Consider the following 26,352-nt stretch of genomic DNA (forward strand, 5'->3'; position numbering starts at 1 on the left):
TAAGCCTGATTACTCTGATTTTGCCAATTATCCTGAAAGGGAATTATTGTTGTCCTTGTTGTTTTTTGAAAACATGCTCAGAAATATAGCTGTATTTCATATACTCATGTACCCGTTCCCAGTTTGTGTTCTGGAGGCCTTAGAAAGTCAGGAAGTTGCTGGAAGAGCTGAGAATTGGTCCACTCCTTAAAAGAACCAAATTCATGTTTGTGATGGTGATGCTCAGACTAAGCCCTAGGGCTGGCAGTGATAGGTATACAAGTCCTAACATTTGTTTTGGCCCCTCATGTCTTTCCCACCCAGGTCTACTTCCTAGAACAAACACCCAAACACCCTTAGAGTGAGGGACCTCCAGCAGAGCTAGCTCTGTCACCAGATCCTGTGTGCACTGGGGTCAGCTGTTGTGCCTGGCTAAGCCTCATTTTCCTCATCTATAAAATGGGAACATTGGTCAAAATGATTGATAGAACCCCCTGAGCTCTAAAACTTTCTAAGTCTTCACTGACATGGGGGTTTTACATCTATGAGTCCTTCTTAGCGGACACTCTAAGAAGAATTGTGCCTTCCTGGGTGTTATGGTCTGAATGGTTATGTCTCCCCCAAATTCATACGTTGAAATCCTATCCCCCAAGGCGATGGTCTTAGGAGGAGGGGCTTTTGGGAAGTAACTAGGTCATGAGGGGAGAACCTACATGATTGGGATTAGCGCCCTTATAAAAGAGACCCAGAGAGTGAGCTCACCCCTTCTGCCATGTGAGGTTATGGTGAAAAGACAGCTGACTCTGAAGTGGGCTCTCCCCAGACATTAAATTTGCCAGAACCTTGATCTTGGACTTCCCAGACTCCAGAACAGTAAGAAATAAATTCCTGTTGTTTATAAGCCACACAGTTTGAGGTATTTTGTTATAGCAGCTTGAACTGACTAAGACACCGGGATTCACAGCAAAAGCAAACTGTGATCCTGAGAGTAGGAAGGGGATTTGAGGGCAGGAAGTTCAGTCTCCTGGGCATTCCCTCCACAGCCCGCTAACAAACCCTCCACACAGACCCACAGTGGTTCCCATCTCCAGGCAAAAGGGAACAGTCTCTCGCCCCTGGGGTGAAGGCCTTACAACTACCCAGGCAGGCAACTCAAAATTCAGGGAGGGCAGGAGGTTTGAGGGAAAGTATGCATGGTGTGTAATACGTGTGCTCTTAAAGTCTCAGCACATAAACCTCCAAAAGTTGCACTTTTCTAAAACCAGTTAGATTTAGAAGCATTTAAATAATGGCTCTTGCAGGGAACCCTCCTCCTGCTTCATATTCTTTAGCTGTAAGAGATGGACAAGGAATTGCTGAGGCCCTGAGGTCAGCTGAAGTAGTTTCTTCCAGGATTTTCCTGTTTCTCGGATTGTGACTCTTTTGACCAGCACTTACTGGGTTGAAATCTCAGCTCCTTTGCATTTGCCTGTTATCATGATAGAAAAAAAATCACTTGTCTGAGCACACCAGGTACAGGCACTGTTCTAAGCCACTCACCTGTGTGAAGGCATTTTATCCCCATGGCGACCCTGTAAGGAGGGTTTTCCTTTGAAGGGTCTGATTTACGGAGGTCAAATAACTTGTCCAAGGTCACTTAGCTGGTAAGTAATGTATTTGTTTCCTAGGGCTGCCGTACAACAAATTACCACAAACTGGGTGGCTTAATATAAGAGAAATTTATTCTCTCACAGTTCTGGGGTCCAGAATTCCAAAGTCAAGGTGCCAGCAGGACCACACTCCCTCCAAAGTCTCTAAGGGAGAATCATTCCTTGCCTCTTCCAGCTTCTGGTGGCTCCAGGTGGTCCTTGGCCTGTGACAGCATCATTCCAATCTCTACCTCCGTCTTCACATGGCCTTTTCCTCTTCTGTGTCTTTGTCGCCTCCTCTGTCTCTTCTAAGCCACTTATCACTGGACACAGGACCCACCCTGCTCATTCAGGATGATCTCAGCTCAAGAGATCCATCCGCAATGTATTTACATCTGCAAAGACCCTTTTTCCAGATAAGGCCACATTCATAGGTTCCTGGGGTTAGGAGTTGCTCTTATCTTTTTGGAAGTGGGCCCACCGTTTAGCCCACTACAGCTGTGCAGCTGGGATTCAATCAGGCAGTCCAGCTCTAGAACATGGCCTCAAAACCATCATGCTACCCTCTCTCACACGCTGACTTTTCACAGGTGTCAAGAAAATGCCTGCTAAATCAATCTGAGCTTTTCACAAATCATCACAGGGCTGAAGGGCTCATTTTTCTGTGTTGATATCCTGTCCATATTCTGGAAGGGCAGCATGTAAAATCCACTCTGTCCCACGCACGCCCTGATAGAGGGGGAGGAAAAACAGCATATTGGGTTCCTTTTAAAAGAGGACTGAATTCAACTTTGCAAATGTTAGAAGCTTATATATTTTAGAAATTTCAGGCACACGTATAAAACCTCACTGCCTCAAAACCACAGTTGACAAAATCACCACTGACAAAGAATTACTCCACACACAGTGAAAATCTGACAAAACATAGTGATCGTCCAAAATATGGTGTTAGATCATTCCCCAGACGCCAGGAGAGTAAAGAGTTCTACCATCGTTCCTTTGTGATGAAGGAAAACAGGTCTTTAAATGAAGCCTGCAGCTTAAGTGTAGAAAACTTAAAGCTGTAGACAATCAATATTGTCATTTAAAGGGTGAACTTTATTTCCTCTGAGGTAAAGCGATGAGCCCAGGCAAAGCACTCACTCTACCAGATATGATTTGAAACAGCTGAAAAAGAAACTTCTGACAATAAGATTTTAGGACAGAAACACTGCCAGAGCTTTAAGTGCCTTTGAGAATAATAAAAAGAAAGTAAACAATGCCAGAGGCCGGACAAACAAAAGGAAAATTCTTACCTCGTTTGTTCTCGTCAAATACGTAGAAAAATTATCTGTGCTTAGGCAGTTCTTCTGGAGTCCAACGTTCTGCCCTGTGCTCATCATTCTGTTTAAGCTCTGTGCTTTCAGGCTGTCATTAAGTGCCTTACACTGGTGGATGGAGCCAAGACGGTTTTCAATCTAAAGCCATTGAGAGCCTCAAGGCAGATTCTAAAGGCCTTTACCATCCGAGCCTGGCCGTCTGGGCTCTTCCTTTCACTGTTGTGAAATCGTCTTGGCATCTGACCCCTGTGGGAGAGCTGAGTCCATTAGCAGAATCCTCATGCCTTGAACAGCTTCAGTTAGCCAAGAGCATGGCATGAAGCAGAAGTGCTGGTAATAGAAAACAACAGATCATAGGAAAGCCCTCTGGATTAGGCATGCAAGCAAGAGGCTCATTTCGTCAGACACCCAGAGCTGCCTTATGAACAAGCTAACTGGGCAATGAAGGAAGGGGCAAGCGACAAACTGGGTTGTTGCTTCTTAATGGCGCCTTGACTCTATTAACGAGCGTGTTGTGATCAACTGACTAGCACCAGAATTTTACTAGCTACCCTGAAGCTTGCTGATGAACACTGTCCCAGGGGCACATGTGAGGATGAGGTCCTTCGGATAACTTATTCCTTTGGATGGAGTCCAAGAGGGCCACGTGCCCTGTGGAATTCCACATTGTAACCGGGCATGCCTCAGAGAGATTCCAGAGCCGTGATGATATTACTTATTTAGGCTGAAGATTATCTGCTGTCCTCCTCCAGATCCCTTTAAGCCAAGGGAAGGGCACCTTGTTGGTGTCAGATGACAGGGGTCTGGTTCCCTTTACTGGAATGAGCTTTCCATGTCATACATCCTCCTCCGGAAGATCTGAAAAGCCTTTTCTCTTGGTTGCTGGTTAGGAAAGAAGGCATCGTAACCTGGCACGGCAGTGGGGAGCTCTGAGCGTACTACTCATCTTTGTGCTATTCATGGAGGCTCTTGAGGCAAATGTCCAAGAACCTCTTTACAGCTCTTGCAATTAACCCTAAAGTTCTGATTGCCAGTCTTGGGTAGAAACATATGGATTACAAATGGTTTGATTATTATTATTTCAAGAAAAAGCTAATGCATTATAATGAGGGTTGTAGTAGGATGGTGAGAGAGACAGTATGGGTAGGGAGAGAATCTGTAGTAGTTTCATGTTTCTTTTGTTCAGCGAGGAGAAAATGACATTTTAAAGGGAACTGATGAAACTTATTTAAGAAATCAGTATGTAACAACTCTGTTTCCCCCATCCAAATTCTGAATTATTTAAGAGATGGACAAGGAATAAGGTGGACAATGGTTAAAATATCACCTTAGTTAATGAGAACACCTAAGATGGATGGCATGGCTAGCTCTGTGCCCTGAATTAAGACGTACTGCCACACACTGTGGGCAGTCTTAGAAAACTTGTCTTCCCCTGAGGGACCCTGAAGAACCAGGCAGAACAAAGTGGAATGTGCGCTTTCCCAGGGAAGCTGGCTTCTAACGGGAAGGGAGGGAGGAAGGGCCTGGACTAACACTGTGAATTCCCTTCCCTTAGTCACCACCAGGGACTCACGCCCCCTCCCTGGGGCATTAGTGGTGAGGCAAGAAAAGGCGGATGTAGGGAAAATCTCTGTTCCTGGAAACCAGAGTGGAGGGAGAAAGTGTTCTCCCATTAATAGGAACTTAAATTTATCTTCTTGAAACAAACATCCATGTAAGCATTTGGGGACAGAATGAATTCCTAGTTGAGTTCTTTGGGTGATTTCTCCAATGAAGGCCTGTGGCACGTGGGGAATTTTCACCAAGATCAGAGTCCTCATGGTTCCAGAGCTTCATCTATCCTTAAAGGATTCTAAGATTTGTATCCACTTCCACAAGCCACTACTCAAACAATCAGCTCAAATCTGCCATGGATACATCCCATGAAGGCAGCCCTGAACCTGAGTTTATTTGGAGTCTGGTATTTTTCATTATGAACATCAGTGATTCGCACCCCAACCGCACTTAGAATCACCTGGGGGAGAGCTTTTAAAAACGATTGATGGGGACTTCCCCGGTGGCGCAGTGGTTAAGAATCCACTTGCCAATGCAGGGGGCATGGGTTGGATCCCTTGTCCGGAAAGATCCCACATGCCATGGAGCAACAAAGCCCGTGAGCCACAACCACTGAGCCTGTGCGCCACAACTACTGAAGCCCGTGCACCTAGAGCCCGTGCTCCACAACAAGAGAAGCCACTGCATTGAGAGAAGCCCCCACTCACCACAACTGGTGAAAGCCCGCGTGCTGCAACGAAGACCCAACGAAGCCAAAAACAAAAACAAACGAAACGACTGATGACCAGACCTTTCCTCAAACCAAGGATGCTGGAAACTCTGGGGGTGAGCCTGGCATGGGTAGTTTTTACAAAGCTCTTCAGGTAGTGCTAGAGAATTACTACTGTTGATCATTACCGTTTGTCAGGATTAGAAATCACTGCTGTTCAGGTTGACAGAATTCTGAAGCAGGCAGTGTAGACTGGTGGTTAAAACTGTTTGCTCTGGAGTCAGGCAGACTGAGTTTCAATCCTGATTCCCCTCCTTACTGAGTGTTGGTTAAGTTACTTAAACATTCTCAGTCTCTTCAAGGTGAGCAAGGACATCCATTAAAAGAAACTCACTCCAGTGAGCATAGGTGTGCAGCCTTGGTCTTCAGCTTTTTTGGTAGTTAACCCCAGAAGGGCTCCTTCTCTTTGAACTATCACTCCTTCACGTGTGTTGCAAATGGTAATGGAACACAGCTCTGCCATGCAGATGCTTGGGATGTACTCCATGCCCGAGGGTCCCCGTGTGTCTTAGGCTCTGGAGCAATTGAAATCGAAGGCCCCATCCTAAAGTCAGGGGTGGCGTTTCCCCTGTTGAAAAATTCCCCTGTCACACACTGTCCCATGGTACAAGCTTTTTGTTTGTTTGTTTATTAAATTCTTAATATTTATATTATTAATTCATATTAGTTGAATTTTTAGACACTCACGTACTTAGTTGTTGGCCCATATCACAGCTATCCAGCCTGTAAGGATCAAGTCTTCTTGCTCTTATCTTCAGAAAATCACACACTGATGACTTAACAAATGGTTCTTGATTATGGTCTTGGAAGCATTCTATTTATATAACCAAGAACTCTTAGGTCTTAATTTTATAGCTGAAAGGGACCTTAGAGACCCAGATCTTGGAACTGAAAGGTGACTTGTCTTGGGCCACATAGGCATAGAGACAAGGCCCAAATCTGAGCTCTTGTTCCAAGTCCATTTCTTTTTTTCTTTTTTTTTTATAGACCTTTATTGGAGTATCATTGCTTCACAATACCGTGTTAGTTTCTGTTGCACAACAAAGCGAACCAGCCGTATGCACACACGTGTCCCCATATCCCCTCCCTCTTGAGCCTCCCTCCCACCCTCCCTATCCCACCCCTCTAGGTCATCGCAAAGCACTGAGCTGATCTCCCTGTGCTATGAGGCTGCTTCCCACTAGCTATCTATTTTACATTCGGTAGTGTATATATGTCAGTGCTACTCTCACTTCTTCCCAGCTTCCCCCTCCCACCCCGTGTCCTCAAGTCCATTCTCTATGTCTACCTCTTTATTCCTGTCCTGCAACTAGGTTCATCAGTACCACTTTTTTTTTTTTTAGATTCCATATATATGCGTTACCATACGGTATTTGTTTTTCTCTTTCTGATGTACTTCACTCTGTATGACAGACTCTAGGTCCATCCACCTCCCACAAATAGCTCAATTTTGTTTCTTTTTATGGCTGAGTAATATTCTTTTCACTTTGTCACAGTGCCTCTCTGAACAACTCTCTAACCTACTTCTCTCTCTTTTCTAAATCCATCTCATTCCAGTTTCTCTCTCTGTTGCAAATGTTCCAGATTCACAGAGAAGGAAGATGGAGGAAAGATTTGAATATAAATTTGGGGCTTCCATGTTTGGATTGCTTTGGAGAATTCTTTTCCTTGCTTCGTAGCTTGTTTCTCTGTCAAGGCCCAAAAGTTTCCCCAAGCATCTGAGTCGGCAATGGGTTGGTCCTCTGCCATCCTCTCCCCAGCCAGCCACTGCCAACTGTAGCCCATGGGCAGTGATTCTACTGCCATCCTCCCTGGAGAGGAGCCCAAAGAGACGAACAGAACTGCAGGCGGGGAACCTCTCAGCCCGGGAAGCCAAGGTAATACCTGTCACTGCTGCAACTGACTTGAGCCCCAGTGTCCCTCACTGCCTGCCTTGATGGCTTTGGCTGTGAAAACTCTCCTTACAAAGGAGGCTCTCACAGGCTCCAGCCACAGGAGCCCTACAGCCAGGGTTTCAGGAAACTGGGGTGAAATGGACAGAACAAGAGTTTGTCCAAAGACTGACTAAGACAGGAGGTTCCCACTGCTTGGAAATCTATCTGTGTGTTCCAGAGGATTGCAGAACAAAGACCCACACGTGGTTATTTTGGCAAGAACTGGAAGGTTTAGATTATCCTTTTCCACCCCATGAAAGTGGCCACCTAAGATGTTCATGCTGAAGGAACATCTGTTTTAGCACTAACAGAGCTTTGGTGTGGGCCTCCCCGTGGTCTTCACAGCAGACACAGAACTAGCAATGGGAGAGCCGCAGCTGTCAAATGCACGCATAGTGAAGGGTTTTGTCTCTCCCTTTTATCTCCGTGTTTCCAAAGTGACGGTGGGCATTGAGTGTGCTCTGATGAGCTCCGCTCCCACCAGCTCCCACCAGCGACTCTGCAATATCCCATAAAGCCACTTCTTGCCTCCCTAAGGTGTCATTTTTGGAGAGGGCATTTGGGAAGTGACAAAAACAATTAGCCAGCATGAGCCTTTGCACATCTTTTGAGCATCGGGTGTCTGAGTGATGGAATTGGATCTGGCGGCTTATGCTGTGTGTAAGACAGCTTCCCCCATCTGGAGCCCAGGTGTGCAGGTTCACCCCTGAGTCCCAGATAGAGATATCAGTGAGTAGTGAGAGCAAGGCACTTCCTGCTCACCTACCTTTGTTCCACAGAAATGATTTTACCCTTTGACGTACAAAGTCAAGATCTAATTTTATTTGTAGATCAAGGTTAGCTGCAATTGAACGGAGGAGCACACTAAGAACAATGGGATTTTGTACCTCCTTTTTGAGAGTTCAATGTGACATAATGGTTAAGAGTTTGCCTTCTAGAATCGGAGAGACCTGAGCTCAAATGCTAGCTTTGATTGGTTTTCTGTGTGACCTTAGGAAAGTAAAGCAGTTTATCCAAGCTGCAGTTTCTTCATCTATAAAATAAAGTTAATTATAGTTCCTACCTGGGAGTATCACAGTGATGATTAAGAAGGAGAGCACTTGTGAAAAAAATAAAATAAAACGCCTCAAGGCTAATCACATCACAAAAGCACAATTAATTTACCGTTATCCACCTTAGAAGCATGGACTCCCCTCTACCCACCCCCTTTCCAAATACTTGCATCTAGAGCTGTCCATTCTGTCTTCTCCCACTGTTAGAATGTCCTTATCCTAAACCAAAATTTCACTAATCTTGTCTTCTGATGTTTGCATTTTTATCTACCTTTTGGAGCCACATGTTAAAAACCAAATCCCTTTTCGTAATGGCAGGCCTACTGCCATTGCATAGCTCTGAAGGATACCCTTTACGTTGCAGTCTGTGTAAATGGCACGCCCTGGTGCCAGCCCCTACAGGAGAGGAGAATAGGAAGGATGGAGGGGAAGAAGGGTTGTAGGGAGATGGGCCATATCCTTTTTAACGAAAATTCCCTGGAGAAGTAAGGGTCACGCTAATGCTCCACCTTCTCCAGACAAAGCGGCTATAACTCTATCAACACTTGTTCACAGAAAATGATTTCACATCAAAGCCCATTGATGTGAAATCAATGTTCATGATCACTGGATCATGATCAATGAAAGGGTCAATCACTGATCAATCAAATCAATCAATGACCCTTGGACCATGCTCCTCTGAAAGGGAGACACCCAGAATTAAGTCCACATTCTAGGGGAGACGTGACCAGGGCTAAAGAGAGCAGAACTGGACCGCCTTTGTTTTGCTAGATACTGGTAATTAGGATGCCACTGAGATAGAAGGCAATCTTGGTACTATTATAATTATTTTCTGGACAATGACTTTGGCCTTTAATCACATATTATCCTGTAACATCTCTTCATTTGTTTTGAATTGTTACTCACCTTTTATTTGTTTCACTTTATATTTATTTGTGTCACTTTATATTTATTTGTGTCATTTCATACTGTCTACATTGGGAGCTCCTTGAGATATATCTGTGTTTTGAACATTTTAATGACTCCTGTTAAGTCTAGCACAGTGCCTGGGTCAATAATAAAATTCTAATTTGAATATTTAAGTAGAATCAAAGCAAAGACACAGTATTTGCTAAAATTTAAAATGGCCACTGTGGCAATGGATAAATCTATTCTGTGTGTATCCCAGCGTTCCTAGGATAAAGTACCCTGGAAGAAATGGTGGTGATTTCTTATTTGGTTAATGAATCATAATTCCCTAAAGTACAAGCATGACACTTATGAGAGTCTTTAGTAATAATTCTTCACGTGTGGTTTTCTCACTCACATTTTTTTCATATGCAGTGGTTTTCAAACTACGCTCTGTAGAGCTGGTGGGGTTCCAAAGGGATGTCCCAGGGATGTTTGGGAGGGACAGAAAAAGGGAGAACAGAGGGTGAGGCTCCTGTCAGTCCTCTATTTCACCCTGAGCTGTTGGCCTTTAGCTGTTGTATGTATTGGCCTTCTCTGTAATATTTCCTTTGGGGGGAAAAAAAAAAGGTTAAAAATCATCAGTTAAGCCACTCCCTGGTCACTTCAGAGTGGTAGGGAATATGATCCCTTCCATGTTTCCTCTTACGTAATGGATTTCTAGGTGAAATGGATTTGAAGAAGGATCAAAATTAGGTTTTTGATTGCTAAATTTAGCCCTACCATGTTTAAAACTCTCAACAGTCCTGGTCTAAAGGGAAAGTATCTATAAAGCATCACTATCCTTGTCAAGCCTTTCCCCTCCCCCCTTCATACGCAGCTGGAAATGGAATCAGATCTGGAGGAACACTGGGGATTTGACAGACACTGTCCAAGCAGTGTTGCCCGTTTGTGATTTGCTTCAGATTTGGGGGGAGTTCCTTGAGAACTCCAATCCTCACCTTCTGTTTTGATGACAGGAAAAATAAGAACCTATTCTACTTTCTGAAAAGGAACTTGTGTGTTTTTCTGACTCAGAGATGACGGTCAGATATCTAAAAATAGGTTATTTACTGCCCCTGGTTGGTGATCTTCTCTGGGGAAATTCTGGAGGAGAGGGGCAGGGTGGGCAAACATATTTCCTTTCTCCACTTCTCAGCCAAATTCCTAGGGGTCCATAAGGGGTGAGGCCAGGGTAGGGCACTCTGATGTCTACCTTGGTCTCCCAGATTATATTTTCTAACTGTCAGGCCTCCTCCAAGAATCATATTTTAATAAGGACTTGGGGCTCATACCAAACTCTCATTATTTTATGTGCTATAAGTATTTAGAAATATCTTAACTCTGCTGGTCCATTGTTTCTCTTGCAAGATGGAGATAATAATATCTTTCACAGAGGGCCTTTGGCCTGATTAAATGAAGATGGATAACAAAATAACGAGGCGAAGTCTGGAATAATGTTGCAAGGGGTCAGAAACAAAAATTTATTGGCTAAGATGGGTAACCCAAACTCTGGAGCACTAGGAAGGAGAGGCATGAGGAACATCACGTGGTGAAAATGTCATCACACTAGAAAAGGGGACTTGCTATGATGTCTTCACTCCCCTCACACTTGTGGAGCAGCAGGGAAAAATCTGCACTAGGTTCAATATAAAAAATACACTAACCGAAACATAAGGAAATATTCTCATTTGTCTTTTCTTTCAGTGTTATAATAAATAAACCAGCCTGTGACCAGTAAAAACATACAAGCATTCTTCCTAATCTGTGTTAGTTGCACTTAATATACCAGGAAGGAGGAGCTTCTTTGAAAGTAACTTTAGTTAAGAAATGTATCTTTTCATTTTGAGGGATTCCACCCAATTTGATATTTTCCATTACATTTCAGGGAACACACATGCACTGAGTGTCTCCTATCTGTGGTGCTATTAAATTCAAAGTAGGGTTAAAATATAATAGTGTACAAGTCAGTTAGACCTCCTTATTCCTCTGCAATTAATTCTCAGAAGTCCGCATCCTACTGGGGACAGGCATAGGGAGCCGGGGATGGGGGGCGGGCAGACAGGAGACAGAAACTTTTCTATTTACAGGAATCTTCAGATTTGAAACAGTCTTTTAAAGTTCTAATAGATTTTTTAGGGTAACCTATGCCTCTTTGGAAAAATGTTTTATCACTTAGGTTTCCCACCTCCCTCAACCAAGACGGCATCTGGCTAAGGAGGGAAGCTGTGTCCTCATGGTAATGGGGAAAAGGGCCCACCAACTGGGTCTTTGACCCATTGTGGTTGGCTAGGTCTGTACCCTGGGCACTTGTCTGGTGTCTGTGGCTAAAGTCCATGGCTGATGAAACTCATGGTCTGTTCGCTGCTGGCTCTGGTCCCCTTAAATGGTGTGGTTTGGGGTGTTGCTGGCTCTACTGAGCAGCATGTTCACTGGTCTTGAACAACTAATTAGATGTCCAGTACATAGCTTCCTGGCACTCCAGAGCCATGACCTTCTCTCTCCCCGACACCTAGATAGAGTCTACCCCATTGTCATCATATGGGGTTCTTTTTCCCCATGGGACAGCTTCACTTAGGGCCAGTACCATCTTCTCTAGGCCCTGAGAAACCTAGGAATTCACACGTTAACCTCATTTTTGGAGAAAATCTATGCCCTATCCCCGGTTGTTATGCTAACACTTTACCTTTTCTAATCTACCAGTTAAGAGATGTCATGTTTAAGCGGAATTCTTTAAAGGGACTTGACATTTTCTCAGTCTTCCCAGGGATTCCCTTAAAGTTATTTTACTCCTTAGACTCCTTTGTGGAGTTTCGGTTCCCCTTCCCATCTTAAAGGGGTACTCCTCCATAATAGCCTTCTCTCTCCTGAGGCAGCATCCACACTCTTCCTTCCGCAGGGTCATAATGATGCAAGAAATCTGTCAGAGGAAAACACAGCAGGAAGTATTTATTATTACCATTATCCTCTTTACACACGCTTTATTTTATTTAATCCTTGCAACAGCCCTCAGCGGTACTTATTATCCCCATTTTCAGAAGAGGAAACTGAGGTTCAGAGTGGTTACATCCCTTACTCAAGTGATTGAACCAGGATTGACAGCAAATCCTGTACTGTTCCATCATGCCAACCACCTGCCAAGGACCTACAGGAGGCAGACACTGCTGAGTTGTTTTCCACTGACAAGGACTTACTCTTCTGCTGCGTGTCCCCAGCGCTTCAGTCTGATTTGTCTTTCAGATTCTCTCCCCCACTCCCGTCCTCAGTGCGATGCAGGAGAGGAAAGCTGTACAGCCTTTTAAGGTACTTGGTCAAGAAATCACTTAATACAGAATTAACACATCATCACGGCAATTACAATTTGTTTCTCTGGGAAAGCAAATGAGATGCTCACTTATTTATCACCACTCCCTTTGGAAAGAGCTAGCGACCATAGTAAAGTAGAGAGTTTACCATAAACAATAAAAGGTGAGTGCAGAGGCTTTTTAAAAGACCAAACATTTGGCTGGAGCCCAGAAGCCATTACTCTTTGTCCATTAGGATTCTCTCCTACACAATTTTCCAGAGGAGGATGAAATTCCTTGGGTCATGTTATAAACATTCGTCTTCTAAATCACGCCCGTAATAGAAAGAACAGAAGACAAGCATGTGCTGTAAGTCATTCGCCTGCAGAATGTGCTCTGCACACGGTAATATAACATGTGGGGTCAGCCCCTGCGTCAAAGACCAAATACACAAGTGTAAAGAGATGGGAGGAAAAAGACAGACTCCACATGGCCAGCATGGGGGAGGGCGGGGTGTCCCTCTGAGGAGGGGAGTCTTGGAAAAGGCTTGTTGGGGAGGAGCTGAGGGGAACATGGAATCACTGGGCTTTGCAGCCATCTGGGACAGAGATGGGACTAAATGAATGGGCAGAGGGGCCGTGCCAGTGGAGCAGGGAAGAGAGCATGCTGGGGGAGTCCGGAGATTTCTTGGCCGGTGTGTGATTAGATATAATCTAGAAGGGGTCCAAAACTAAGGAAGGCACCTTCCCTTTCCGCAGGCCTCCAGACCCTTCTGGATCCCCAAAGTCTTCCTCCTTTACCATCTCCTCCTTTCACTCTGGACCGAAAGGGAAAAAAGTTTGTACCCTACTGGCAGAACAGGCAGCACAGGGGATAGTTTCTGCCCCTCTTTCTCATTAGTTCTTAACTCTCTAGCCAAATACATACTTTTCTGGTTTTTTATTCCAAGGAGCCAAGCAATGTACACCTTCCGTCTGAGCCCTGCATTCCCTGCACCCACGCAGGAACCCTCCCTAGATGACCCGCCCTTTGGAACTGATCAACTGTAATTTGCCCCATCTTTTTACTCCTCTCCCCCAAGTTCACAGCCTCTGTCTTACCTGTGCTGTTTAATTCAAGCATCACAGCCCAGTGAAGCAAATGTGATAGAGCACTATGCAAGGATTGTGAAGACAGGTTCTGCTTCTAATTCGCTGAATGGCCAAGAGTAATTATAATAATGAGTAGATATCTATTGATTGGTTGAGCATCTAGTAGATCGGGTCCTATGCTAAGCACTTAGAGTTATTATTTTAGGAAAATTATCACTATTATTTTTAAATTTTCTACTATCTGGAAGTTTGGGTACCTCATTAATTTATCTTCTTTTTTCCCATGGTTATTAAATTTGAAAATAAAACAAAACTGCACAAAACTGAAGGGGTTTCCTGATTCTCAGGGTCAGGGGGAGGAAAAGATTGTGTACATGTCAGGATCTTCTGGCATTTTCTTCAGTGGAATCCAAGTGGGAGAACAGAGGGTAGCAGCAGAAAAAGGCAGATGGGCAAATCCCTTAGGGGACAGGAAGGAAGGAAGGAAGATCCTGCCCTGGGAGACATGTGTCTCTTCATTGAGCAGTGACCACTCCCCTTGGCACTGCTGAATTATCAGAGGTCTGTGCTCAAGTCTCTGCCCTTGTACAAATTCCCTAGGCAACCGTGGGAAGTTACTTTACCTTGATGAGCTTCACATCCTGCTTTGTAAGATTAGCGATGGCCAGTTACCAAACTCAGAGGATAGAACCATGGTTCAGGCTCCTTCTCCGTGACAGACTAGCTGTGTGTGACCTTGAGTGAGTCGTTGAACATCTTCTGAGCTCAAATTCTCATCTAAAATGGAAACACTGACCCCTACCCCACCTTACAGATCAATGTGATAATGCTGGGCACAGTGCTTTTTATGCTTGAGGACATATTTGTGAAGCAAAGGAGTCAGAAGGTGCTGACACAGGTCCCTTTTAACTAAGACAAATTCGGACTTCACAATGCAGTGACCTTATTCACGGAGAATAGCCTTGCAAAGCCTCCAGCAGCACTGCTGCTTCACATGGCTACTCCTCGTTTCCAGCAGCTATAGATGAGGGAAGTCTCCTCTTCCTGGTGAGTGAGGGTACTCACTCACCAGGCATCATTATCTCATTTCTCCACTGATCAGAGTCTGGCCAAAAAATAAAAGATTTCTCTCTCAATCTGGCAGTCATTTTCTACTTCACTCTAAAGACGCTAAGCAAGGTCAAGTTCAAGGAACTGAATTCCTTATAAAAGGGTTCCCTCATAGTCAGGGAGAAATTAGTTCATAGTTAGGATGGGTGTGTCGAGACCCCTGTGGCTTTCTCTCTCATAGTTTTTGTAAATTATAGGTGGATAGTATTGACCCAGGCATTAACCATGACTGTTTTTTACGGGCTGTTTCAGGTGCCCTTTGTGAATTTTATGATCCTTTCTTATAGAATGGGTAGAGTGCTTTGTTTTTAAGTTATTGATTTAAATTAATCATAGCTCATCCTGTCCAAACACTGGACTGTGTACACAGGTGGACAAGCTATTCATCTTTAGGCGTTTAAATCCTGCCTGCTCTTGCATATTGGTATAGATAGACTATCAAGCTGCAAAAATATAAGGATCGTCTCCCAATGAGACCTCGCGTACTGCTTCTAAAAGGTTATCAAAATTCAAAAGTTTTAAGCTTTGGAAACTATATTCTGATTTTTTTAAAGTGGTTAATGTTGGGGAAATGAACTGAATTTTGTCTTTGGAGTAATCGAATTTGACCCTTTTGGAAAGTCCCAACTCCACTACCTATTAGCTGTATATTCATGAATAAGTCACTTCACTTTTCTGCACATCAGTTCAGTTTCCTCATCTGAAGATGAGGGTAGGGTACAAAACTATACTACATAGTTTAAAATATATATATTTATTTTCATTCTAATATGCAAGGTCTTCTGTTCCTTATGAAGTATGGTATGAGGGTAAGGAGTGCCTTTTTTTCCTCATTGTCATTAGCATAGTGTCTTGGACATGGTAGATGTTTGGCATATATTTATTGGATGGAATGGAACAGAGTTAATTGTAAGTGGTGCTAACTCAGAAAATCAGGTTGATTTCCCTGCAGTAGCACTACTGAACCTCTTCATTTGACAGAGGAAGAAAGTGGGAGGGGAGGGAACCTCTCCCCAGAGAAGTCAGCCAACAGGCCCATGGCACATTGCTTTTGTGGTGGACCTCAGCCTAGAAACCAGCTTGCCTCAATCTCAGTCTACTCTTTTTTCACTGCATGATAGCACAAGATATTTGACCTAAGCAACTAATAGAAAGGAGCCACTATTAAATGTGGTGGGGAGGACAGAAGGAGAAGCAGATTGGGGGTGGGGTAGAAATGAAGAGTTGCTATTTAGAAATATAAATTTTGACATTCATATTGGATATTCAAGTGGAGATGTCAAGTGGGAAACTGGTTCAAGAGAGAGGTCATGCTGGATACACAAATTTGGAAATTATTAATGGAGAGATGGTATTTAAAGTCATGAGACTGTATAAGATAACCTAGGGAGGGCCTGTACTTAGAGAAGAGCTCCAAGGACTGAGTCCTGGGGCATTCCAGCAACTGGAGATCAGGAATATGAGAAGAGCCTTTTAAAGCAAAGGACACTGAGAAGGTATGTTCGCTGAGATAGGAAGGAGAATCAAGAGAAGTGGTGAACTGAGGGCTAAGCAAAGAAATTGTTTCAAAAAGGAAGGAGTGATCAACTGTGTCAAATAATGAGATCTGAGATGATTATTGGACTTGGCAGCATGAGGGCTGTCAGTGAATTTGGCAAGAGCTGTTTTAGTAGAGTTGTGGAGATGAAATCCTGATTGGAAGAATTTAAGGAGGCATGAGAGAAGAGGAAGTGGCAACTATAAATACAGATAACTCTGTAGAAGATTTAGTACTGGTGGTAATAGTAATAGTAGTCGTAGTTGTAAGTAGTAGTAGTAGTAATAGTAGAAGCAGTAGTAGTAAAAGAAGTGCAGAGAAACGGGAGATGGAGCTGCACATGGAATCAAGGGAGTACTCGGATGATGCTGGAAATGATCCCGGTACAGAAAGTGCTGGATGGAGAGGAGAATGGCTGGAGTTGATGAGAGGAGAAGAGATCCAGTGACCCTACAGAGGGTTTAGCCCCAATTAGGAGCCCAGCCAGTTAACTCATTGTAACTAGAGGGCAGGCTGAGTATAGTTGTGTAGATACAATTGGTAGAAACTGTTGAAGTTCTCTTCTACGTACTCCTGTTTTCTCAGTGAGATGAGGAGAGAGATCATTAGCTGAGAGAGGGTAGATAAAGTATCGGAAGGTTGGGGAGAGAGAACAGTTGTGAAATAATTGCCAGGGAGGATGATGACCTAGAGAACCGAAGTAGCACTGCTGGACCCCTTGTGCACTGCCTGGCATGGAGTCAGGCTCAATACATCTTCCCTGGATGAAAGATGACCCGAGAACCTAAGGAAGGAGCCAAATTGAGAATTCGAGTCCCAATATAGTGCATGACTCAGCCCATCAGATTTGAATCCATATTCAATAATGCATATTTGGCTATTTTCCTGAAGTTCCATGGAAGGAAACTATAAACATTGTGATTTAAGCATCTTTCCTGGCAGCCCAAAAGAGGGCTCCAACCTATGCCAAATGATAGGATTACAGACTCTCCTCGGAAGCCTCCTTTCTCAAATAGAGATTTTTATGGCCCCATTTCTTCTCCCAGTGTAGTACTGTTCTCTTTGTTGGTACCTTTACTTCCCTTACAGGTTTTTTTTTTTTTTTTTAAACATCAGTTTCCCAGCATTCACCATTTTTATAGCCCCTCTTCCCATTTTCCACACAAAAAATTTTCTCTTACATTTTCTTTAGGAATGTCTCATTAATTTCATATGTTTACAAACTTTTACTATCCCATAAAGGCACTTTCCTCTATCCCCAGAGAAGTATCTAGTCAGAGAAATAAAATATGTGAACCAAAGTCTTAGCATTCTTTTCAGCTAATTCATCTACATTAACAAGGTCTCCTGAGTGTTTGGCTGCCTTCTAAATGGATGGTTCACCTGCTTGTGGAGAATTTCAATAATTTTTTGGTAATGGTCTTTGGTTTTCGGCCAGAGGTTGCCTCTGGAAGCATATCTTTGTAAAGTTTTGAGACTCATAAACTGACCAGAGTAATTCTCTAGGGATCTAGTCCCAGGTTCTGCTTTTTCTCTTCCTCCTTTCTTTCTTTTCTTTTCTTTTTTGTTTTAATTCTCAGGCCATTTTGATTAAGACCAATCTTTCTGTGAAGTAAGAAAAAACTTCAGAGTTAACCCAATTCTAGGACTTAATTTTTTTGGAGATCAATGAAGGCAGCAACTAGAAGCTAAACTGCTTTAGATAGATTTATTTAGATACATAAATAGATAAGGAATTTTTATTTTACTTTTGGAACATATCAGAAAAACAGAAATATACAAAAAAATAATAAAATAGACCCCACACCTTCTTTCTGGAGCACATCCTTTAGTACTTGTTTTAGCAACACTCTATAAACAGTAAACTCTTTCAGTTTTTATCCAAAAATGTCCATATTTTACCCTCCCTCTTGAGTGATAATTTAACTAGCTATAGAATTCTAGTATGGGGCTTCCCTGGTGGCTCAGTGGTTAAGAATCCACCTGCCAATGCAGGGGACATGGGTTCGAGCCCTGGTCCGGGAAGATCCCACATGCTGTGGAGCAACAAAGCCTATGCACCACAACTACTGAAGCCCGTGCACCACAGCTACTGAAACCCGTGCACCTAGAGCCCATGCTCCACAACAAGAGAAGCTACCACAATGAGAAGCCCCCACACCGCAACGAAGAGTAGCCCCCACTGGCAGCAACTAGAGAAAGCCCACGCACAGCAACAAAGACCTAACACAGCCAAAAATAAATAAGATGAAATAAATAAATTTTTTAAAAAAAGAATTCTAGTATGATTTTAATTTTTGCTCAGCACATTGATGTATTGCTCCGTTGTCATCTGGAGTAATGACACTTACTCCAGTGATGACATTGTCATTACTCCATTGTCTGTTGTGGCTGTTAAGAAGTCTAAGTCTAAATATTTCTTTTTAGATAAATTGTCTCTTATCTTGGGTTCCTTTCAGAATCTTCTCTTATAAGCCTTCTAGACGCATTTCCACCCTGATGCATCTACGTGTGAATTTGACTGCATTTGTACTCTTTGGGACATTGTACTTCCTATCTCTGAGGACTCATGTCATCAGTTATGGAAATTCCCAGTCATTGGCTTTTTGTTTGTTTGTTTGTTTTTAATATTTACTTTCCTTTCATTCCCTTTCCTTTTCCTCTTCTGAAACTCCTATTAGGCATAAGTTGGACTGTTTTTCCTCCATGCGTTTCACATCAATTTCATAGTTTCAGTTTCTTTATTTCTCTATGTTAATTCTCCTCAGAGAGATCTTCTAATTTTCTGATTCCCTCTTCAACTGTTTCTAAGCTGTTGTTTTATTTCTTCACTGATATTTTAGTATTAATGATTTTTTTTAACTTCTAGAAATTCTATTTTTATTGTGTTGTTCTTTTCTTACACTTCTGATTTCTTATTATATGCTCTTACTCATTTAAGTTCATTTATTTTAAAGTCTCTAGGCAATTGTTCTATTATCTGAAGTATTTGAGTCTCTAATCCTTTTATTAGCTGGATCTTCTTAATCTCATTCATGTTGGATTTTTTTTATCTCATGTGTTTTATAACTTTTACAGTGAGTTCATCCTTAGTGGGAATTGTTTTCCTGTGAGACTTGCCTGCAGTCTTGATTGTGAGAGCATCCCTTCAGTGGGATGTGAAGGGGAGTAGGGGACAATTTGCTTTTTATTTGCTTCTGCAGGTGCCCCATAGGCATCACTGGCTCTGGATTTTGGGTTTCTGCCCCATGAGGCTTGCATATATTTGAACCACTAATTTTCCAGGAGCTCAAGACAGGGGTTTCCATTTCCCTGAGTGCTTTTATTCACTCAGAGCCTAGGCAGAACTAGATAAGCTTCCCCATGATCTCCCTGGGCCACTGGGCAGAATGTTTTCCAAACTTTCACTGGTGTCTTTTAAGAGTCTGGGCTTTATGCAGTCACCTTAGCTCCTTAGGCTAGCCCATAATCTTGTCTATCTCCCTTCATGGCTATTAAAATCCAACCCCAGGCAGTGCCTGCCCAACTACCATGCCCTCATCATGGTGGCTACAGAAATAACACACAAGCCTGCTCTCCCAGGTTTTAATTTTCTATTTTTGACACCCAGGTAACTCTACATTGAAAATTGAAGCAGTCTTAAGAGAACGTTCACAAACTTCCACTCCACATCTACATACCTACTAGCAACTACCCTCTACCTTTCCTCCTATTACTGTGGAAGAACCATTTGTGCCAAAAGGCCAATCCCTCCACTTGGGCACTAGCTCCCATTCCCTCTCACCTATGCAAGGACATCACTCCAGTAATTCTCCTCTCTCTCCTGCCCTAATTTTCTCTTTTTCCTGAATTACTCCTATCTGCATACATATAGTGTTATTTTTCCTATCTTAAAAAAAAATCCCTTTGATTCCTCTTCCCATTTAACTGCTGCCCCACTTCTCTGCTTTCTTTAGAGAAAAATTCTCAAAGTTTCTGTCTCCAATTCCTCTTCTCCTTTTCTTTCTTATGCCTGTTGCAATCAAGCCTTTGTCCTCACCATTTCACCAAAACCACTCTTTTCTAGATCACCAATGACATCCACATTGCTGATTCAATTCTCAGTCAGCATTTTACTTGATGTAGTAGCAGAATTTGATGTAGCAGATCATTCCCTTCTCCTGCAAATCCTTTTATCTCTTGGTATTCAGGACTCCACATTTGCTTTGTTTTCCTTCTTTCTCATCAGCATTTTTCAGTCTCCTTTGATGATTCTTCATTTTCTCCCCAAACTCTGGAGTACCCCAGAGTTCAGTGTTTGGACGTCTCTTTTCTACCACACTCAGTCCATGGATGACCTCTTCCAGTCTCAAGACTTTAAATGCCACTTATAGGCTGACAACTCCCAAGTATATACCTCTAGCTTGCATCTCTCTCCTAAATTCTAAATTCATATGTCAAACTGCCCACTCGCCATCTCTAATAGATTGCCCAATAGGCATGCCAAACGTATTTGTCCAAAACTGACCTCTTGGTCTTTCCTACCAGCTTTGCTCTGCCCTCAACAGGGGCTAGGAATAGAGAGGATGCAGGAAAATGAGACCAAAAATTTAACACCCAGATCTGACTACTAATTGCTGAGTCAAGCTAAATGTATTTAGATGCACTGAGATACCTTTAAAACTCTGTCTTACATTTCCCCTCCTCAGCTAGTGTATGCAAGGTGGGCCCTCGTCCAAAAAAAAAAAAACAAAAAAACCCAAAAAAACCGGTTTTATCAGTTGCTTGGAAAAATAAAAGCCGTTAGTACTTGTATTTTCCTGACGTGCTATTCCTCAACCAAGGCTGTTACACTCCCTGTGCAACCCTTGCCAAGTTTCTTAACCTCCAGAATTGCTTTCCTTTGCTGAAGATGGGGTCACCCCGTCACATAGGGCTTGGGCTTAAGAAAGCTCCTGCACAAAGCCTTTAAAAATGTTAGCTCCCTGGCACTGAGAAGTAGGTGGGAAATCGGCTTGGCCAAGGGTAAGTTATCTATTCCACCCTTTTCATTAACTTTAACTAAATTGCCAGGGAAAGAGAGCATGACCTTGTTCCTTCTCATCCTACAGTCTCAGCTTAAAGGTCGCTCTTTCAGGAAGGTCTGTCTTCACCACCCTAGCCAAAATAGGTGGTGCCCTGGGTTATTCCTCAGCACATTTCCTGTTATTGCCTTTACAGTCCTAATCAGGATGTGAAATTATTTAATTAACATATTTGCCGAATTGTTCCTTATCTATGTCCTAACCCCCAAGACACTCCCTGACTTCAGAGCCCCTCTCTGCTTTTCCTCTCTTGTGTATCCTTTGTCCTTAAATTTGTGCTCCTTAAATTTGTTAAATCTTGTTTCTTGAGGTTCTGAGCCATGAGTTTGAAAGCTCTTTCCCCCTATTTAAAATAAATTATCTGAAATAATTTATTATTCTGAAATAAATTATCTTCTTAATTCAGTCCTTCCTGCTGCTATTCACGTGCTTTGGCAGAGGAAGAGTGAAATATATTTAATTTTTTTAACTTATCAAAGCCATTAATATAAAGCACAGAAATGGTGAATTTTAGTGCCTGAAACTCTGAATAATCATTGAGTGGAGCTATCCTCACAAGGCAATTTTCTACTTTCCCCGTGAAATAAAACCCCTAAAATGTGTTACTATTGCAATCTATTTCCTTACTGAGACAAAGGCAGAAGAAACCTATGAATTAACATCAACCACTCCCCTGCATCATGGATCCTCTCTGATCCTCTCCATGTGCTTGGAGATACACCAAATGTTAGATAAGTGTCATGTTTGTCACCTACATATGTGGGAAAAAACATGCACGTACACAAACTATAATTTAGCAGCATCAGAAACAGCCACTGGACTTCCCTGGTGGCACAGTGGTTAAGAATCCGCCTGCCACTTCAGGGGACACAGGTTCCAGCTCTGGTCCGTGAAGGTCCCACATGCCGCGGAGCAACAAAGCCCGCGCACCACAACTACTGAGCCTGCACTCTAGAGCCCGTGAGCCACAACTACTGAGCCCACATGCTGCAACTACTGAAGCCTGTGCGCCTAGAGCCCGTGCTCCGCAGCAAGAGAAGCGACCACAATGAGAAGCCCGCACACCGCAACGAAGAGTAGTCCCCGCTCGCTGCAGCTAGAGAAAGCCCGTTTGCCACAATGAAGACCCAACGCAGCCAAAAATACAATATAACTAAATACATTTATAAAAAGAAAAAAAATAGAGACAGCCACTGTAGTGAAAAAAGAAAAAAGAAATTGCATTTAAACATAGTAGAAGGCAGTAATATCAACAGCACTGGGAAGGAGCTATACACTAATTTGGGAAAATTTCCTCTTTTTCCTATTGACCGTGGCCCAGCACAATGAATGGATCCCATTGGGATGCTCTCTGATCCCAATCCTAGCATCCTGAGGCAAATTCAGTGGTCAGGTCCAGTTCCTGTCATTAGTTAGGGTCCAGAATTTAAAACTTTTCCCAGACAGAAAGCCACAGCCAATCCTAACAGTCAGAGGAGAAGCAATGACGTCTAGCACCCTCCTAGAAACAACAGAAAGGGCTCAGGAAGTCCCCCACTCACTCCTGGTTGGGATCCCAAGAGGCCCCATCTGGCCCCAATATTTCCTCAGAAGTACCCACAGCAGCAGGTCATTCATTAAACAATGTTGTTTCTCTTGGCATAGGTCCCTTCAGAAGTATTCACTAGCCACAAGGCAGATGTTCTGGCCCACTGCAGCGGCCAGGACCAGGGTTATCAAGGACCCTTCTCTATTGCAATACCCTATGGCCTTGGAGATGATGTTATAACTCTTCCAAGGAATCCAAGTCATTCTTTACCTATGGATAGACCCATCAGCTTAAGAGCCACATCTTGCAGTCAGCCAAAAAAAATTGGCATTTTATTGTTTTTAAGAATTTACAGGGTTCTTACTATGTATGAGGAACTATACTAAGAATGGTACACGCATTTGCACATTTATTTTCTACAGCAAAATCCATAAGGTAGGTGCTAATATTATCCTTCCCATCACCAATGGAAAACCTGAAGCTTAGCAAGTGTAAGTAAATTCTCCAGATTCCATGTGTGAAGCAAAACCAGGACTCGAGGTTGAGTTGGCTTGACATTCAGACGAATAGTTAGCCACTATGCTATATTACCAGTGGATGGAATCCCTGCAATATGCCGCAGCTGGACTAAAGTTTCAGCCAGAAGGAGAGTATGTGGTGGGTTTGACTGAGAGAGACCAAAGTAGAAATTTCTTCTGAAGAACAGACCGTAGCTACTCAAAGTGGTCCAGGACCAACAGCATCACATCCTGATGCAAAACCTCAGGTCCACCCAGACGTACTGACTCAGAGTCAGCCTGTTAGCAAGATACTGGGAGAGTCTCAAGTATATTAAAAGATAAGAAGCATTTGTTGATTTTGCAAATCCTCTAAATAAACTTTGTAGAAGAATAAGTCTATAACAGTAACAGAGGGGGAAATGTGGACTCATGAAGGACAGGGATGGTGACATATCCATTTTTTAATTCCCAGTGTCTGTAGAAACGTAAGCATATGACATATTTATTGAATAAATGAGTGGATAAAGAAGGGATTAAGGCACTTTGTGGTGGACACTGTCCTGGGCCACACAGAGCCCCTTTAATTCATTTGCCCCAACTTCCTTCTCACCACATCACATGATACAGGATATTAGGTCTGAGTTTGAGGCCTGACCCTCCCTCTTCTAATATTGGGCATCTTAACCTCTGCTCTATGCCATAGTTTATCCAATTAGAAGCAAAATAGAACAAAAAGAGGACAAAACAATAGATGGGTGCAGGGCCTTGAAGACCTGGCCATGTTGGCTCAACGTGGGATAATCTGCCACACAGGTCAGGACTGGATTACAGTCTTATCCTTGCTTAAGTCCCCGTGCAAGTCTTATGCCTGGGGTAGGGCAAGCCTCCAGGAATGCAACGGGCTTGCTGTAGATTACAGAGCTCTTGTCTGCCCTGTGCCTCCTGCCAGGGAGGTGGGAGCCGCGGGTGTTGCCCTCCAGGATCTGAGCCAGCTTTCCTTGGCAGGAGTGATGCCTATTGTTGGAGCAGGGGCAGGGCCCGGTGATGGGGCTCCCAAGGCTGAGTTAGACTTAGATGTCACACACAAGGTAGCAGGGGCTCCTGGGACCCCAAGGCTGTTTCTCCACTTCCACCGTTTGCACCTGAACCTTCATTATGGAAATGAGGCATTTTCTGGTCAAGTCTTGCCGGCAAATAGACCTTATATAAAAGGAGGTGTTGGCTCACAGCCAGGCAGTGGAACCGAGGGCCAGGAAAGGCGTTGCAGCTCTGGCTTGCGGCATCCAGCGCGTGGCTCCTGCGACACAGCCAGGGTACGTCTTGGTAGGGTGGCCGGCAGCCTCTCTGAGGGCAGGAGCCTCGGAGGGGAAAACAGTCGTCTTGGGTCCAGGGAGGGCGGATGGCAGAGCTAGGGGAGCAAAAGTGTTTCCTCCTCCAGAGTCTGAAACAGGAAAACAAACCTGTTGGACAAAAAACCTCCATGTTTTATTCACTCTGTTTACAGATGTCTTAAGCCAACAGAGTGATATGGAAGATGGGTCAGGTGCTGCAACAACTGGAAGACGGTCAGGATGGTCAGCAAAGCCTTCCTTCCCCTAGGCCGGCACTGACAGTGGCCTCACTGACCACCTTCCTCTCATTTCTCCCATCCTCTCCCCATCAGGCGGCGTTAATGTCCCCAAGCCCTTGGACCACCTCTCTACGTAGACTCTCTGGGGATAACTTATAGACAAGTCTCTACTATCTCTGGAAGAGGAAGGGGTCCAGGCTGATCAACCACTTGGCCAAGGTGCCATAGCCAGGGAGTGCCTGAGGAGACCCCAGCAGCCACCAGGGCCATCAGGACCAGAGAGCAGCCCTCTCAGACACAGCAAAGGCCGTTCTGCCATCCCCAGCACCAAGAGTCTGCGAAACTTCAAACTCATTTCCTGAGATAAGAGCGACATTTAGGAAGGCAGCCTGGAAATGGAAAACAAGTGACAAGCGCCTCACCCACTAGCCCACAGGGCCATCTGCCAAAGACTGGTGAGCACAGCCCTTGGGGAGACTGCTCTGCTTCTCTCTCCACCCGGCCGTGTTCTCTCGCTTCCCCTCCTCTGCTCCAGGACTCCAGAGGAGGTCACAGAACACTGTACCATGATTTGACCACTGCCTTCAGTGGGAGTGATGGCCTAGCTCTAGAGCGCCCAGGAGGCCAGCTGGACGCAAGCAAGAGGGAGTCAAACTTTGAGTGGCACGAGCAGCTGCTTGGAGCCCAGTTTCTCGCACCGGTGCTCTCCTCCAGAGGCTGCACACCCCTCCTATCCAGTATGCCGGCCTCCACTCCCGCCCTCCCCCAGCCCAGCCTCCATTCTTCAGCCAGAAGGGGCATTTCCAGGCACAAGTCCAATCACACTGCTCCTGGCTTGAAACCTATGATGATTCCCCAAGACCCTCGGACTCAGCCTGACTTCGAAGTTCTCCTGATCAATCCCTTAGGTCTCTCTTCACATCTGCCACATTGTGCCTCAGGCCCTAGGCTTACCCAGCTCTCGGAATCCATTCTACTTCCTCCTACCGGCAGGGGGTTGCCGCAAGCTTGCTGATGGCTCAGAACACCCTCACCAGCATCTTCTTGCCCCAAACCTACAGGTTGCCTGACCGACCCCTACTCATCCTTCCATGTCTGTCCTCCCCAATCCTGTCCCCAGGCCAAGTGAGGCTGGGTGCCTCTCTGAAAGCTCTCTGAGCCCCACCTCAGCGCAACGTAGGCCAATCACCTGATGCTCGCTTCTGTTCCCAGCTAGACAGTAAACTCCACCAGGTACTATGCTGTTTTGAGGGTTTTTGTTTGTTTGTTTACCATTGGACCTGGTACTTAAATGACAAGCAAATATTTATTAGATGAAAGAAGTTTTGAATCGATTAATTAACAAAAGGCCCAGAAAACAATTTGGACAAATGCCCCAGATCAGCCCTGCCAGCTTTTTTTTTTTTTTTTTTTTTTTTTTTCGGTACGCGGACCTCTCACTGTTGTGGCCTCTCCCGTTGCGGAGCACAGGCTCCGGACGTGCAGGCTCAGCGGCCATGGCTCACGG

General features: G+C 44.0%; 1 long non-coding RNA gene across 1 annotated transcript in view; it reads left to right on the plus strand.

The window, feature by feature from the left end:
- LOC116764422 overlaps window positions 1–26,029 on the plus strand; it is a 123,091-nt gene extending 97,062 nt beyond the window's left edge. The window contains exon 5 of the long non-coding RNA XR_004352877.1: window positions 24,939–26,029. This is a non-coding gene — a long non-coding RNA (uncharacterized LOC116764422). The remainder of the gene's footprint in view (window positions 1–24,938) is intronic.
- Window positions 26,030–26,352: the final 323 nt, after the last annotated feature.

This window comes from Phocoena sinus, chromosome 13 (assembly GCF_008692025.1).
Source record: "Phocoena sinus isolate mPhoSin1 chromosome 13, mPhoSin1.pri, whole genome shotgun sequence".
Lineage (NCBI taxonomy): Eukaryota > Metazoa > Chordata > Mammalia > Artiodactyla > Phocoenidae > Phocoena > Phocoena sinus.